An 18,369-nucleotide genomic window follows, 5' to 3' on the forward strand; every position below is an offset into this window, starting at 1 on the left:
CTTTATGAAGTAACTCCGATACAGTATAACTCCTCGTCTATTTTCTTTTTAACTACTGACTTACATTTTATCTTCTATTCTCACTGACATACTCCTTCCCTTCAACCTAGTATTTTACATTCTCACACTTCATACATCCCAAGAAAGTCTAGTGTCTCAAGGAGTCTAACAAAAGTATGCAACCATTAAAACAAGTTTAAATATTTATCATTGACATGTTCTCCATTTTGTTCATATTATTGTAGCCAATATGAATTCTTTCCTTACAATGGAGTGACAAGGTGCAACCTAATTAAATTGGGAAGTTTGTAGGTGTGAGCAATATCTCTAGAGATAGAAAACCACAAACACAAAACTGGAAACATGTACTAAGTAAAGACATCTCCATATAGATAAGAAATTCTTATTTTGTTTGACCACAATCCTCAGCACTAAAAAAAGAAAAAAAGAGGAAAATAAGCCCTCAAATTCTCCCAACTCTCCCAATGCAGATCCAAGGAGAGCACTGATACAGTGGAAAAGAAATATTAGGTAGCACTGCTTTATAAAATGCTCTAAGAACAGCTAAAAAAGCTTGTTGAATTCAAAGAGAATAGGCCTTCAAAATGATGGCATTAACGTGCAAACTGGTCAGTATAGACACAGGAAAATCAAATAAAAACCCGGAAGAGCTGACCAAGATGGCTCAAAATATAAATGATTAAGCCTTAAAAGCTGATGAACAAAAATTCCAGAGATGAATTGTGTAACATAGATAAATAGCAGAAATAACCAGTATGAAGACAGCGCTTCTGAAATCAAAGACAAAATAGAAAATCATGACAACTCAGAGAAGCCTTAAAAATGATAAGAGAACAAGAAACTTGCATCCCCAAACTACTAAAATATGCAAAGAAAATTGATTTGAAACTAATTGGAGTTAGAGACTCATTAGGAGCCAGCAAATATGCTCATAAAACTCATAACAAAAATTTTCAGGTATGAGAAAAATTTCAATATACAGGACAGGGTTTTAAACAAGGATGAGAAAAAGTACCTCCCTGAAATATACCATAATCAAGCAGAATAATTCAAATCCAACAAATTAGCATGGTTACAATTATCAAAATAACCATGACACTAGGAATAAATCTTCACACGATTAACGCAGTAACCTAGCTCTTCCACACAGCTCTGTCTTCACTGATGTGACTGCCTTCTGTAGAGACAATCACGTGTGGAAACTTTGGGACTCTTCCTTCTTCCTAGCTACTGTGCTGGCCTTCAGCTCCAGGGTACCTCCCATCGACTCCCTTAGATCCGATTACCTTAATCATCTAGGATGGTAATTATCCAGGATTTCTTCCTGTCTTCCCTGCCTAGATTTTTTCTTGCACATGATTTGGTTTAAAGGAGCTGTCCCAGGTTCTGATCAACATCACAGGTTTCACCAGCTCCACCTGCAGGAAGCACAGGAGGGCAGGCTTCCAGGTGTCACACTGGAGCCACCGTTTCCTTATATTATGGCAGAACCCAGGTCAGCTTTCTGCACTTCTCTTCTAGGCATTGCTGGGTCTCCCCCATTTCCACAAGAGGCTGCTGACAATCAAGGATAACAGGCTGACTGTTCCAGCTACTGCAGTCCCTTATGTGTGGAAGAGTTAGTTAGTTTGTTACTGTTATTGAAATTGTGTTAGTGATTATTTAAACCAGAGTATGCAGCAAAAAGAAAACTGATGGTATTTATTAATGATGTTGATAAAAAGACAGTGTTTCTCTGGTGTCCTGCCTTCTGCTGGCTCTGGGAACAGGAGCAGTGGCACACACCAAGGAGATTTTATAGCTTGTTTTGTTTTTCAGTGTCTTTTTTTCCTGGGTTGGGGTTGTCCAATTTCTCCATGCCCGGTGGGATGATAGCTGTGTGTGGGTTGACTGTCTGTGACAGGTGGACTTGCTCTCTCCTTCAGTCAGCTCAGCGCTTTCCAAGATGGCCTGGGTGCAGGACCCAGTGGAAGGCAGATACCATGATCCCCGCATGGGCTGATTTTCCTCTTCCACCCTCCAAACTGGATATGAGTCCAGCAGGATATGATTTTGTTTGTCGCTCCATATCAGACGTCTGCTTTTATTTCTGCTTCAGAGTAACTGCTTTTCCTCAGAGTTCATCACCGGTGCCCCCGTAGCACCTTCTAGAGATTAAATTTTTATCAATAAGCATTTGTTCTTTTTAACCACTAAATTCCATTTTTAACCTTGAACTTTAAATAAATGTTTTACCCACATTTGCATTTGTAACATTATTTATGGACCATTTTGATAATATTGTCTGTGTGGGTCTTCCGATGAATTACATATTTCACTATCTACCGTATTAAAATACCGTATTAAAATTAATTCCTGGAAAACCTTTGGGAAACTGTTAGCAATCACAAAGGTGATGAGTTTTCCAAAATTTGGATTTTTCTCCTGAAAATTTCCTTTATCTTGTATCATCATCATCCATAAATAATATGTTTTCTGTTTACTAAATACTGTAGTGTGAATAATCATGTATCATTCAGTTTTTCTTCCAAGCTGAAATGGTGTTACATGACAAAAATCTGCTAATGTACCCCCCAGCTGAAGGGGTAGACAAGTGTTTCTCCTGGGATGTATGCAGATGTACTTCATGAATATTTCCTGTGCCTTCACAGAATGTTAGAAAGATGTACGCAAGAGCAGAGGTTTATAACTAATGGTTATTAGTATTTCTTCAAAGATATGCACATAGGAAACTGGCCCCTCTTTTATACATAAGTGATATTGCAATGATTACTTAGACTAGTTAATGCCAGCCTCTTAAATCCTACTGCTCAAAACCAGTAATATCTTACTGTTACTTTGCAGAGTGATTTGATCTCACAAATCACACCACAGTACGAGTGTCACGAGGAAGAAAGTTACCCCGCCACCCTAAAGAAAAGCAGAGGTGAAATAGCACAGAAGTTCATCCTGCGCTCCCATTACCAGCATGATCACTGTAATTTGGAGCAAGAATTCCCCATGAAATAAATTGAGCATCTGGTTTCTTCAACATTGTAGTCAACTTTGATAGTGTCATCAAACACTATTATCAGCTTGGCTGTCATCTAGGTATCGGATAGCGGCAAGAGGCAAGAAAAACAATAAAAAACAATTTTGTTTGCAACTATGTAAAGAGAAGAATTTTTGATGACTTTCCAGTTAACATACTGACATAAATTTGGTACAGCTTCATTAATAGGAGGTCTGAAAAGTTAGGTTCTCACCAGACAAATATATACCAAGGGAAGCAGAATGATTCTGAGTTTCAAGTGTGTGTGTGTGTGTGTGTGTGTGTGTGCGCGTGCATGTGCGTGCGTGTGTGTTGGGGAAAGGAGAGATAGGCAACCTATCATGATTTATAAATTTCAATCATTTTTAGAACTAGAAGCCTCCAAATAGATGAAAAAATTTGCTTCTATTTTAAAATTAGTGTTTAAAAATATAAGTGGTCTATTGGACAAAAGGGCAATGGAATCTTATGGGCAAATAAATTATCAGTTACCCATTGGGTTGAAAGAAACACTGAGGATATACAGTTTTAATTTCTTCATCTAAGAAAAATACTTCATAAATATTCTAAGTAAGCTAATAAAAGGCTTAAAATAGATATCCTGGGGGAGATGAAATAAAAGGAAAAAACATAGTAAGAGAGATACTTTATACAGAGCTAAAGTAATGATATTTACATTGTGTGTGTGTGTGTGTGTGTGTGTGTGTGTGTGTGTAATTTTGATACTAGCAGACTAACCAAATTATTGTTGCAGTTTATTCATATATCAAGGGGAAAGAGAATGAACTACTATAAATAGTACACAATAATTTTAAAGGCTAGAAGGATAAAGCCAGGAGAAATGAAAGCATTCTGTTAAGGATCTTAAACAAAGAAAATGGTGTTTTATGTAACAATAAAGACAGTTTGCTTGAAAACTACATTCCTCATAATAAAACTATAAGCTACACACCACTTGGAATTTTAAACATAAAGCCAACCTATTAGAAATGCAGGGAAAGCTTGATAAAATAGAGCCATACTCAGCATATGTAATATATCTTTTGCAAAATTTGAAAGACCTACTATAAATAAATAAATGAAAGCATATAGTAGCTGGCTGGTGTAATAAAACACTCATGCATAAGTATCTGATTTATCCTTCAGTGACTATCTGAGGAATATTTACAAAATTGATTATATATTTGGCTCTAATGAAAGTCTTTAAAAGTACAAATATTGCTGTAAACTTAATCACTTTACAAATAAATTATATGACCCAAAAATTTTAACTAATTTGAAAGAAGAAATTTCCATAAAATTGTTTAATTCCAAGAGGGAAACAGAAATATTCTTTTTTTTTTTTTGTCTTTTTCGTTTTTATCGGTACCAGGGATCGAACTCACGACTGCCTGCTTGCAAGGCAGGTGCTTATGCCGCTGAGCTAAATCCCCAGCCCCCCAGAAATATTCTTGAAATCACTTGTATATAAAAGTTGATGAAAGAGGATAACCATAATACACACTAACAAAAAATTGATCAACCACTGATGTAATAATGTTTTCTACTCTTTTATTTGCAAAGAGCTGGGAGATAACTGGGGTAGATTCTTACTTCACATTTGCTGGCTTTTCCTCCTTACTAGCTGAGGTTAATGCCTTTGTCAGTTACAATATCAAAGATTCTTTCCTTCCTATGTTATATGAGGACTGCACCGGCTGTGTCAACAGGCTGAGGTTTTGGATTCAGGTTGTGAGAGATGATGTGTTCACCTAGCAAAAACTTACCAAATTAATAAATAAGAAATATAAACCTCTAATTTGTTTCTAAGGTGATTGAATTTTTAAAGCACAATTTTACTAGACTCTTTAGGTGCCATTCATTTTATATGAGTTAGGAAATCATGAATCACTTGCATATGTATCAAAATTTGAAATAAATTATCACCAAATAGTCAGGTCATATGACAGAAACACTTACAATTCAAGTTGTTTAATAGAAGCATGGCCTTATATGATAAAAATCATCAAAATATGCTGTCACATTGGTCAGTAAAAATCATGATGCATAAAGGAAATTTGTCAAAGTCCAAGAACCAATATTAAAATATTAACTGGAATTGAGACTGAAGAATTATGTCAGATAGTGTATCTTAAACATTTTTGGTTTTATAATTCAGCAGTCATGCTGTATTGAACCTGACAAAAAATTTCATTAGTTTCTAAATTCAATAACTTAAAGACTTGAAGAGGGAAACCTGCTATGTATAGAGGAATACGGACTCAAAACTACAGTTCAAACCCTCCCTGAATTTCCAGCTTTTCACACGCTCTGTAAGTATTGAATTTGAGAGCAGTCACAATCTCATAAGCTAATTCCTGGAAATAACATCAGCCTGTGTTCTCTGATACGCACGCACACACACACACACACACACACACACACACACACACACACACACACGCTCAGTGACTTAGAATGATTCAACTTATAATATTTTTGGCTTTCAAATAGCATGGAAACCACATGCATTCTGTATAAAAGGTTCTTTGAATTTTGATACTTGATCTGGCACTATGTGGCACAATGCTGTCTCTGGAGGCCAGAAAGTGGCACATTGTTGTCACTATTGGCTAGGGGATCAGGAGGGAAAATCATCAGAGTCTACAGTGGACTGTGTTGCTATAATGTTTTGTGGATTAGGTGTATTAGTTTCATTGTTTGCTTTAAGATATTGTCAATTTACAATGGCTTTATAGGAAAGTAACCTCATCATAAGTAGAGAAACTTCTTTTCCTCTTTTTCTGGATAAACAATTAGCTCAGGAGTCTGAGAATTAATTATAGTTTATGTTACTTGGGCTGATGTCAGCCTAGAGACTGCGTCAGACTGAGGATTATGTTTGAGTCCCCAGTAGATGCACCCACCCAAAGATTGGCCGGAGGGTCAGTAGGTTCTCCCCTCAACTCTGCGAGAGACGGAGAATCAGGGTGCAATCCCATTTAAAAATCCCCATTTTCTTTGCATCTAATCATACCCCATTATGTAAAACATTTGTTTTAGTCAAGACATAGTTGAAAGAAGACATCACCTAACAGTAGGATGAAGAAGATATTTGCTGGGGAAAAAAAGCCTACCTACCATCACAACAAAATTCAGATAACAACTTTAGTGTATATCAGGAAAACAAATTACATTAAATTATCATTTATTTTATGATTACAATGAAATTTTGTTCAATAAAATGAAATGGTAAAACAAGTGATAGAAAAATTTTCACAAATATTAAGATAAAGTTAATAACTTTTTTTTTTCGGTACCAGGGATCAAACTCAAGATCACGTGCTCATAAGGCACATGCCGCTGAGCTGAATCCCCAGCCCTATTTACTTTTGCTTATCTTAACTTATATACTATATAATATAAGGTCACTTACTTTTTTGGAAAATACATTTCTTTTTTTACAAATTACATTCTAAGGCTAAAATGTTATTAACAGTCAAGGTGGCTTAAAAATACAGATAAATATAGATACGTCATAACTTTAGTACTAAAAAGGATCAATTCAAAAATGTAAAAATGGTATAAAATGTCTAACATAGTTACAGCTCAATTTAAGAATGAAAGTATAAGACTTTAAAGAAAAAAATATTAAATCCTACTCAAGGTCATAAGAGCAAGTCCTGAACAAGTAAAAATCTATGCCATATTTTTGGAAGAAAAGGTTTAATGTAGAAAGACTATCTAATATTTGGTGTACACACTAGTGATAGTAAAAACATTTGCTATTATTATTCTTAGCATCTCAAAGTTTAACTTAATTGAAGGCTTCAAATTTTGTTTGGACAACATACACAGGAAAGTTGTTAGGTATATTATGGAAAATATATGATGAAAAACATTTGGCTTACCAAATAATACATTTATAGCAATGCAAATTAAGATATTACCATCAGCCAAAAGATCAATACAGATTAAACACAAGAAAGTAATGTGAAATAGATTTGAAATATTATATTATATTTTATTAATAATTATTGAACCCTTCTTGCTGGCCCGTACTTGTTGGAGTAAGATTATGGGTATTAGTATGAATAATTTACATTGGCTCTGTTTAGGAAGTTCTTCAAGAAAAATGAACATAGAAAAGAATTGTCAAACATATAAATGCAACCTATTTTTAAATAAGAAAATCTACATATGGAAATATGCACATGAATACTTAAGCTTTTATATCTGTGGGGAATGAGGAAACCCAGGTTCTAGGAGAGAGCAGGCCTCCCTTCCTAATGCAGGATCTTTCAGCACAGTGAGAATCACAAGAGCTGTAAAGGCATTTCACCCAAAGTGGCTTTTCTTCACTGAAGAATTTATGAAAGTTGTTTTATATGACTGAATAATGAAAACACAGAATGTACATTTGAATAATGAAAATATGTGAATAATGAAAAAATATATAAAGTATGAAATGGTGTTTGTTGTTGTGATTACTCTGAGAAGAAGGAGAAGCTGAAAACTGTGAAGCCTGGATTTCTATCCGATGCAGTCCTGTGGTACCACTCCAGCACATTGCTGTGGACATGCGCAGATCAGGAAAGTTCAAGAGGCAGATAGGCAATGTCCTTTGTTTATTCCAGTCTCCATGTGGGAACTCTGTTCCAACTAAACTGCTGAGTGAAATTTGACCCCCACTGCAGTCCCTTTATTAAAATACACAGAAGGCAGTGAACAGAGATGAGACGCCGCTGCTCACAATCTCCCTGATTCTCTTCTCCTCCCTCTAACTGCTTTGTTGAATAGGAACCTCTGAACTTAAGAGTTTCACTCATTTGCAAGACTCTGACTCTTGACTGTAATGCTGGCTGTCAACTGATCAGAATTAAGAAACCCCAAGCAGACCAGTGAGGCACAATCCTGGGCGTGTGGGTGCTTCAGGTGATACTGGTGTGGCGACCAGAGATTTGAAGGGAGAGGACCGGCTCTAATTCTGACTTAGGATTCTTGGCCTGACTGGAATGAAAGAGGAAGAAAGAAGTCGGCTGGGTTTGGGAGGCTTTTATTTGTTCAAGCAGGTGCATCTTTCCCAGCACATGACAGATTTCAGCTTTGTCAGACATCCAGCACGACTCTTACCAAGAACCTCCACGGAGATTCCAGGTCTCCAGCTCAGTCTGGTGGTAAATCCTTGATCCCTCTCCTATGGCTTCCAGATTCTTGGTCTGAGCAGGTACTGGCACCTCTGTCTTCGAGTTTGCAGTCAGTGTTTGTGAACCCTGCCACCTCTGATCCTGCCACCCTACCTAATAGGTCTCGGTGTATGTATGGGAAAGAGGGTTCTGTTCTGCAGATATAAATGACAGAGTACCGACTAAAGTAAACACAGTTCTTATCATCCCCAAAAGAGCATAATGAAAATAATCAGATGATTACAGTACACAGTCACAGAGTCTTTCAAGTATAAATGAACAGCGCTGCAGAAGCACAGGTTAAAAACTCACAACTCAATTTGAAAGCGTCAGCAAGGTTTCCCCAGAAAGACTGGCTCAAATCAGAAATCTGAATAAGTGGATACACTTTGTTCAACAAGACGCCACACATATAGTTCATGACTAAGTACACCTGTGAAGTGTTCCCTTTTCATTCTATAATGAGAAATAAATTGAAAACATGTGCTACAATACAGAAGATTAAAGCGAACCCGGGATTCTATCTGCAGAAAAAGAGTACACTTTAAAAGGTAAAGAATTTTTCAAAAAAAAAACTTGCTTTTTCTTATTGCTAAGATCATGTGAATTTATATTCCAAAAATAAGAGAACAAAATTGGAACCATAGATTTATTTACTGAGATTAAAATTATACAAATGGAAAAAATTCCCAGTGTGGAGTAGAAATAAGAGGTACTATTAATGATGCAAGGATAGAAAAACTAACATTACTAATTTAAGATATATTAATTTTTTAGCCTCTCAAAAAATCTTACAAGACGTATTACATGGTAGGAAAAGCAAAATGAATTAATAAAATTTAAATCTGTTAAAGTAGCAAAAAAAGTTAAAATACAGAAATGTAAATTAGTCACATTGATCTCAAATTCATTTTACTCCTCGAAGTAGAAATATAAATGAAAGAAATATACAAGGAACTAATTAATTATAAGTATGTGAAATAAAACAAGATATACAGTCAGAGGAAGCCAAATAGGACGAAAGCTTAATCACCAATTTGACAGAAGAAAATTCAGGTACTTGAAATTTGAGATGGAGGGATTTATCAATATAGAAAGAAATGTCTTAAAGTTTTATAAATGTGATATTTTGGTGTTCATAAATAAAAATAAACACAAACATCTGAACAAAGCATGCAGAAGTGTAATTATATTTGTTAATTAGCAATATGGGAAAAGTAATGATCGTACCTCAGCTTCACATTTGTGAGTAGCACACAGAGGTTAAGACATTTGTGTCTTGTTTTGAATTTAATTATGGCTTCCATCAATGAGGTCACCAGCAGCAGTGTTGACCTCAGCTGCAAAATTTCACCTGCTCCCTGGGTCCTCACTCAACTCTAAGTTCCAATGATAACTTTAGGTCTTAACTTCAGACAAACAAGATAAAATCTGAGGTCATGTTACTTATTATTACTGAAGGAAAGGAGTTTTGAGTGACATTCTGATCCTTGGTGTATTCATGGTAATTATAGGGAATGACACATGGAATGATCATCCTCAGGAAAAACATCCTGCGCCTCAGTGGCCCTGTTTACACATGCACAACAGCAGGGGGCCACTCTGGTTTGGGTTTGTCACGCTTGATTTGAATCTCCTATAGTTTCACTGCTCTGGTGAAGCTACACGGGCAGCATTAGAGATTAGTTGCAGACCTGAACACCGTGCCTGGCATAATCCAAGCAAGCTGGCCTTCGGTGAGGTAACAGTGGGTCAGGACAGTGTTTACCAGGGGACCTTCTGCATTCCACAGCTGCCTCTGAAAAGCTGTGAGGCACCCAGCATGCTTTTGGTTCATGCAAGGATGTGTTTGTGTTACCTTAGAACATGATGGACACAAATGCATGCCAGGGGTCAAGTTGCCAGTCTCAGCTCAGGTGGAGCATGGCACTATTTTGCCACAGTGTGGTGTTGCTTTGGTACTGGATCTCACTGGCATGGAGAGAATGAATGTCACCTTCCTTTGTGTCCTCTGGAGGAACAATGAGTTATTACTTTCTCCATATTTCCAAAAGGGATGTGACCCATTCCAGTAGCTATACCTTCATTTATTCCCAGTCATTTGTATTCACTGAGATCTTTTATACCCAGAGTCCAATGTAAAGGGGTAAGCTAATTTCCCCCCAAATTTACAGGTATATCTTCCATTTCCCTTGACAATGGACAGGCATGGTAAGTGGATGTGGAGAGTGGTGTGTCTTACCTGGTGGTCACTTTTCTTTCAATGTAGGTAAAACCAGCCAAAGGTTCCAGAATTTGGTTTGAATACTCTGAGCCCTTTTTTGTCCAAGATGATTCCTAAAACACGAACATACTAGACTGTCTGGAGGAAAAAAGAATCATGCCCAGGAGCAGTCAGAGTGAAACACCTAATTTTCAAAATATTCTAGAAATCTCTGATCTTGTAATCCATCTTCATTACCATTCAGAGAGCCATAAATAGGAGAGGCCCTCTTCAGAGGAACAGATACATGCAATGATCAGACTGCTTTGTTATGCCCCAGGAAACACAAGAATGTGAGAGTCAGATGATAGAGTTTGTCACAAACCAGTAATCACCTTCATTAATGTTCCATCACTGTGTGAAACTTTGGATAAATTCTGCATCATTTTCAGACTCTGTCAGATCTACAGAGACAGAGTTTAGTTCCAATGGCTACAGTGTTGTGGTAAGAGTTAGTAGACAGAACTACGATAGCAAATCCTTAACCAGAAAAGCTTTGGCAACAGTAAACACCCAGAATGGAGTCTAATTGAAGTAAAATACTAAGTACAATCCATTATTCAGGAATGGGTGAAGATTGTAGCTTTCTTGATGTGCTTCTTTCACTATTAGACAAATGTGCTGAATTTCTGCAAGAATCAGAAGACAATCACACATCTGCTTTTGCACCAGAAACATAATCTTTGATGAGTTACACAGACTCCATAAGAGACATACATTACTGTGTCCAAAGCGATAAACTCAGGAAGCTACTGTAGGAAAATGGGCTGGTGTCTTGATCACTTTGTTGGTTCTGCTTGGTTTCAGGCAATAAAGGTCTCCTCTGTTTCACTGTGAGATTCCGCATGAGAAAGCCAGACTGGTCCAGCTACCATCATGGCCTATGTGATCGTTTGGAAGCGTATCTTCAGCTGATGCTCTGTAAATTTCCAAGATGCAAATAAGAGAGCTATGCCATTGGGAAAACATCCCAAGGGTTAGCACTGTCACCTGCCAGGTCCTTATGAAAAAGGCGTGGACTGCAACCCACCTCACTGCACTGCCCTGCCATTGTCAATTCTTAGCGGGTTCTGCTGCTCCTACAGCTGGCTGACACTAGCAGCTTTTGTCTTGAGCCATCCATCATTCAAGTTAAGGCATTCAGAATAATCCTTGTGAAAAAGATCTCAGGCCTTGAGAACTAATGGTTCGCTTCAGAAAAAGAAAGGAGAAACTGAGTTTTCCAAAAAATATAAAAGTTACATTTGCTTGTAAAACCTACGTGATGCTAATATTAGTTTGGTTGAATTCAGCGTCTCCATTTCCTGGCACTGGCTGTTGAGTTTTCCTCTATTTTTTGTTGAATCCGAATTGACTCATCATTCACTGGACTGTAAGATAGGAAACTCAGTTTACATAAAGCAAATTACCTGCTTTTTGAAAAATGGTATACTTTGAGATATATCCGGCAGGTGGCGCTATTCTATTGGAAAATGACTACGGATTTTAGTAACAGTTACATCTTTGCAGCTGAGATTCTGCTGGACCATTCCGAAGGGACAGTTCCTCCTCCAATGTGCCTGTGGACTTTTCTGGATTAAGAGAATTCTCTTTGATACCTAATGGGTGGGATGGCAAACAGACAAAGAATAGTTAACATTCACTGCTCCAGCAAAAGAAAAAACAACATGCCCCTGTTCCTCTGACATGACCACTCCAAAACCTCTTTACCACTGAAAATCTGTGCTAAAATTTTGGCATTTTTCCTTTAAAAGTTGAACTCTGACCATCTGTTGTGTGTTTCTCGGCATACTATCTTATGGCTGGGAATTTGAGTACCGTGGGGTCAGGGGAAGAAAGGAGACCGAGAAAAATGATTTGCAAGAAACTTTTCTTTATACCAGAGTATGCCAGGATCTTCTGTTTTCAGTACTCTCTTTGCTCAGGAGACCTGGGGGAAGATAACCATGGAGCCCAAAGTGATTATGGAAGAGATACAGTAAGGTTTATATTCCTGACCTTTTTTTCTTTCTGGCCTAAATCTTGTAATCTGAACAACTACTTTGAAGATAACAGTAGGCAATATGTTGGCTAGTGTTAATTTCCTGTTATTTTGTTTTGAAATTCTGTATCATCCTTTTTAGTATTTTTGTTGTTGTTGTTTTATTTTTAAAATAAAAAGAAATCCAGTGTAAAAGAAGAGAGGGCATGTCACTTTCTCAGTGTTTCTTTGTGGATAGGGAGATCTTAGCTATAATTTAATAATGTCTCTTAAAACCATTGAAACCAAAATAGAGATCAAAATCAAAATCGAAATAGGGATGAGAGAGACAGACAGAGAGAGACAGAGAGGGACAGAGAGAGAGACAGAGAGAGACATAGACGGAGAGAGACAGAGAGGGAGACTGAGACAGAGAGAGAGACAGTGAGACAGAGAAAGATGGAGAGACAGAGAGAGAGAGACAGAGAGGGGGGGAGACAGAGAGAGAGATTCCTTGGAAAAGCAGGTCAGCCTTGTACTGATTTCTTTACCGAGGGATTGCCCAATTGATTTCTTACAAGGGGGTTTATAATGTGTTTTGCTTAGTGAATGAATAGCACGTTATGCATTGCTGGCAATGTTTAAGTCTTGTAACTTTGTCCAGCAACCACACAGTTACTTCCTTTCATCTGGGAGCTACAGAGCTTTCTGTCATTTTTATATTAATATCTTTTCTTTCTCCTAAGGAGCCTAACAATAACCAAGACAGCAATTAAATGAGTTTGTTTTAATTCTATCTCAAATATTCCCAAAGAGAATATCAACATTTCATTAGTCTCCTCCATTCCACGCCTAATCGCACTCAGTCCAAGGCTCTCTGTTATCACCAGTCCTAATCTGAGAGGTTCCCACTCGGTGCTGGGAACTAAATTCCTTTTTTTTTTTTTTTTTTTTCCTGCTTCTGAGCAAGAGACTTGTCCTACAGTTTCCAGTAACAAATACTCACTGTGCTGTAAAGCCTCTCTGGAAGTCTCCTTTTAGTTCTGAACTCTAATAGACTTTTTCGAAGTGACAAAGATTTTGCAAACATTCTCCTTGGAGACATTCTAATTATATAGTTTACTCCTTGGTACGACTCAACAGCTCATGAGCATTTGTTATCATAGCACTCTGTTTTATTAGTATGTGTGTATAGTGTTAAATGTTTTTATCAAATATATAAATAGCCAAGAGTGGTTAGAGTTTGCTACATATCAAGTTACCATGGAGCTTATCGGGTTTAACAGCAGATACTTACACACAGTGCCTGAAGAGCAGGCTTCTGGAGGTGGCCTCCCTGGAAGCTGAGCTCAGCCTCCTGGCTGATGTCAAGTCTCTGTGCTGGAGCTGTCTGTTGAGAGTGCTGTCATCTGAAGGCCTGGCTGTGACCTGCTTTCCCGAAGGCTGACTTGCAAGGTGTTGGCAGGAGCCTAAGCTCCTTAATGACTGGTGAAAAGAAATGAGCTTTAGCTCCTCTCTTTGTCATCAGCTCCTCAGAGCTGCCTCAGGACATGACAGCGGACTTGTCCCGGAGCAACAGACCTCAGAGTGTGAGGCTGACTGAAAGTCAGAGCGAACTCGCCAGCATTTCTGGGACCTGCGCTGTGTCAGAAGACAGCCATCAGGCTCATTCACTTCCAGGGAGAGAGAATTGGTCTCCATGTCTTAAAAGGAAAAAAAAATCATAAATGTGTATTAATATCCTTCCAAACTGGATGGATTCATTTTGATGGCTCTTAATAAATGTCTATTGTAAAATAATAACATTATTTTTCTCTAAAATGTTTTAAAATAGTGAAATGGTTGAATGTTTTGAAAAGCATGTCCATTATTGGTCTATGGATAAATTCCTGGATTTAACTCACTTTAGACTTTTGAGGTATATTACAAAATTATTTCCTGAAAAAAGTCTTAAAGTAAAAAAGGGGAGTAAATATAAATAAACATTATTACAAAATAGTATGTTAGAAAACTTTTCTTAAAAATTGTGGAAGATGTTTTAGATGTAGTTATTCATATCTTTTAGGGGTAAATGATGCTATACATATATTCAATGTCTTGTTAAATTTGAAATGCTTGCAAGACGTCTAGAGAGTTCCTAAGTCATTTTTCCTGTGCGGATATTAAGAATTTTAGTGTCTGAACAAAAACAAATCATAACTACTAAATGAAAACTTTTTGGGCCATCCCTGTCCAGTATATGTACCTTCTTTTGTTACTTCTAAACTGCTGCCTCAAAAATATTAAACAACTATCAGTTCACTTTTCTGTGTGATTTTAAACATATGGCCATGTGTATTCTGGCAATCCACTATTCCATAAAATAGTTTAATCTGTTATTATACTGCACATCCTTTCAGGGGCATCGGATTGTATCATTAAATAGCAGACTCTACAATCCCTCAAAAATAGATAACTTGTCTCTAGATCACCCCATATAAATTTTCACTTGTCTTTGGATTTCCACATTATTCTTGTTCACTTTTGCTTAAAGGATGATGCTATGTCAAAAAGAGATAAGCTTCACGGTCTGATTTACTCACAAGAGAAAAGTGTTAGATCAGCTTTTTATCCTGCAGCACTTTTCAGAACTAGCGGCATAAATAAGCTCAGGGCAAGTTTAAATTTATGTTGGTTGGTTAGTATCTTGAACTCAGTAACTGGCCTTTAGAAGTAAAAATGATGGACAACATGCACAACAAAAATAGCATTGCAAAATGTTCAGTGCACACACATTTCATTCATTTAAATGCTAGATTTTTCATGTTTTCCTTTAGCCCAAGTTACTATATACTAGCAATTGTTTTCTAATTGATAATTCATTGTTGTACCATACAAATGTGGTCAAGTAACTTAGCTCACCAAATATCTTTTTAATGTCTGGCAAATTAACTATCATATATGTACTGTGAGTTTAACAAAATAATCTGGTGTAGCATTTAGTTTCTGATTTTAACACAATCATTAACTTTTTTATGTATTTGCTTTGTGGTGGTTGCAAATAATAAGTGAAGTCAATAGCAATATTTGACGCCTTATTTTCTTTACATTCTAATGCGTGAATACAGTGGAACCCAAAATTCCCGGAAATTCGTGGATGTTAAGTTCTTAGAGCACTTCCAATAGTGAACAACTGCGAATTTCAGTATGGTCAGAAAAACACCACTAAATGCCTATACTTATAGTTTAAATATGCTATGTCTCAGCCATAGCAGCTATGGAATTTGAGTTAATAAAACATTGTATTAATAAAGACTGAGTAGGGGACAGTGATTCAGCAGCATTTTAGGCACCTTAATGCTTTAAGAAGAACAAATCTGAGAGTGCTAGTGGTAACTATATGGAGCACAGCCACCTGTTACTGAGGCAGGACTATTGGTGAACCTGACAGATGGGTTACTGGGCAGCAGCCAATCAGCAGCAAGGAGAAGTAAATAACCTTCTCCAGTTGGATACTTGCAAACTTCCACCAACAAAACAAAACAAAACAAAAAATTTGCAGCAAATATTTATAGTTTTTGCTAAATTGTGAGGCTTTCCTTGAACATTTATTACTTAGCTTCTCAAGTAAAATCCACAAAGGAACGAGACCTTGAACTCTGAACCATGACTTTGTGGGGATATACTGTATATATGTTTGGTTTTTGTTATTTGTATGAAAAATAAAGAAGAGTAGTTTTTTTTCAGTTAAACCAGATTTCATGGAGCTTTTAGAAGTCTGCGTTGAAAATCCTTAGAGGATCTTTTCTGTGTTTTTGTTTTTCTTAAATAAATAAACTAATAAAAAATTCATTTCTGTGTCTTTCTTCTCTTAAATAAATAAATTAAAATTTTTAGAGGAGTAATAGATTTGTATACAACTTTTATTCATATATTGTTTTTATATGACTATAACTAATAATAGCACTAATATCAATAAAGAACTTTACTAAAAAAGCACTTACTTTTAATTTAATTGAGCAATACTGACAGCAAAAACTGGAGCAACATCGTGTGTTCATGCCTTGGTAGAATCCGTGTGGTTAAACACAAAATGCCGTTCAAAGACAGATGCTGATCCAGTGCAGTGTCTACTATAATACCAGCTATTCTTTAGTAAAATAGAAATTCTTAAAATTTGTATGAAATCACACAAAAGTTCTAATAAAAAGTTATCTTGATCAAAAAGAGCCAAATACAATGCACAATGCTATGTGACTTCAAAATGTACCACACATTTGCAGTAATCAAAACAGCATCATATTAACAAGCATCATCATATTGGCATAAAAAAAGTCATATCCAAAACCGAATAGAAAGCCTGTAAGTAAACTGGTATATTACCAATGTTATGTTTTTCACAAGTTTCAAAATTCAATTTAAAGCATGTTAAACCCATAAAAGACCACAAATTGTGATACCACTAGAAAAAAATAGAAGAAAGACTTTAGTACTTTCAATGGGCTGAGATCAGTTTTTTTTTTTTTTTTTAATTTTGGACAGAAACCTAAAAACAGAAGAAACAAAAGCACAAGTAAACAATGGCATTACATCAAACAAAATCACTTTTTTTTTTGCAGTACTTAAAAGAGCAAACAGAAAACTTATAGTAAGAAAATATTTGCAAAGCATGTATTTGATAAGGTGTTAATATGCTGAATGCAAAGAACTTCATAAATGCAATCACAAAAAAACCCCATGTGACTCAGTGGCAAAAGGTAGGGAAACAGAAGTGAATAGATATTTCTTAAAGGAAGATATGCAATTGGGGAATAGATATTGTCTTAGTTATTTTTTACTCATCGTTGAGACAAAATAACTGAAGCCCAAAGTTTGGAAAGGAAAGGTTTATTTCTTACCGGTTTTGGAGGTTTCAGTCTACACTCAGTTGTCTTCTAGTCAGGCGGGCATGGCTGGACCGAAGTTCATGGTGGCTGCAAACAGCAAGCTCAAACCAGCAAAGAGCAAGACACACCTTCTTCCTGCCATTACATCACATCCCGCCTCCACCCCTATGTGGGTGGAGCACTGACACCATCAATCCAAGCACTAGACAATGAACCAACACAAATACACAATGCAAACTCAAGAGGCCTGAAGGGACACAGACATAAACCATGACAGATATTTGAAAAATATCCAACTTTCTTAATCATTTGAGAAATGTGAATCTAACCCACAGTGTGATAACATCCCATCCTAGAAAGAATAATTATTATTTAAGAAATCTTAAGATGAAAAGTTTTGGAGAGAATATTGAGAAAATGACACCTTAGGCTTCGTAAAATAGTACTGTACAGACATTCTAGAAAATAGAATGGAAATGCATCAAGAAATTAAATGTCATATTAACATATGACCCATCAGTCTAACTCTGGATATGTTCAAAGGAAATGAAATCAGTTCATCAACTATCTGTCCTCTGATGCTTTCTGCAGCAGTATTCCCAACAGGCAAGTCACAGAAACAATTCAAGAATCCATCAACTGATGGTTGGATGATAAAAATGCAATTTATATACACAGCAGAGTATTATTCAGCTATGCAAAAGTCCGGTTCATTGTCTGTGATGATGTGGATAAAAGTGGAGATGTTTGTGTTGGGTAAAATCAGTCAGCCATAGAATGACGATTACCCCAGCATCTCACTCTTATGTGGATTTCACAGAACACTGATCTCGTAGAAGCTGAGTACAGCATGCTGGTTATCAGAGGTTGAGAGGGGTGGGGATGGCTGATAGCTGAGTGGTGAGGGTTGCACAGGGGTAAGAAGTCTGAATTGCTTCTCCACAGTGCTGTGACTCTAGATAAGACCAATGCACTGATTGTATCCAAAAGACAAAAGAAAGTATTTTGAAAATGTTCACCGTAAAGAAATGATAAGAATTTTAGGAGGGAGATAAGTTTTATTG

The sequence above is a fragment of the Cavia porcellus genome, unplaced genomic scaffold (genome assembly GCF_034190915.1).
Source record: "Cavia porcellus strain 051 isolate PalLab524CR breed Dunkin Hartley unplaced genomic scaffold, mCavPor4.1 scaffold_11, whole genome shotgun sequence".
Classification (NCBI taxonomy): Eukaryota; Metazoa; Chordata; class Mammalia; order Rodentia; family Caviidae; genus Cavia; species Cavia porcellus.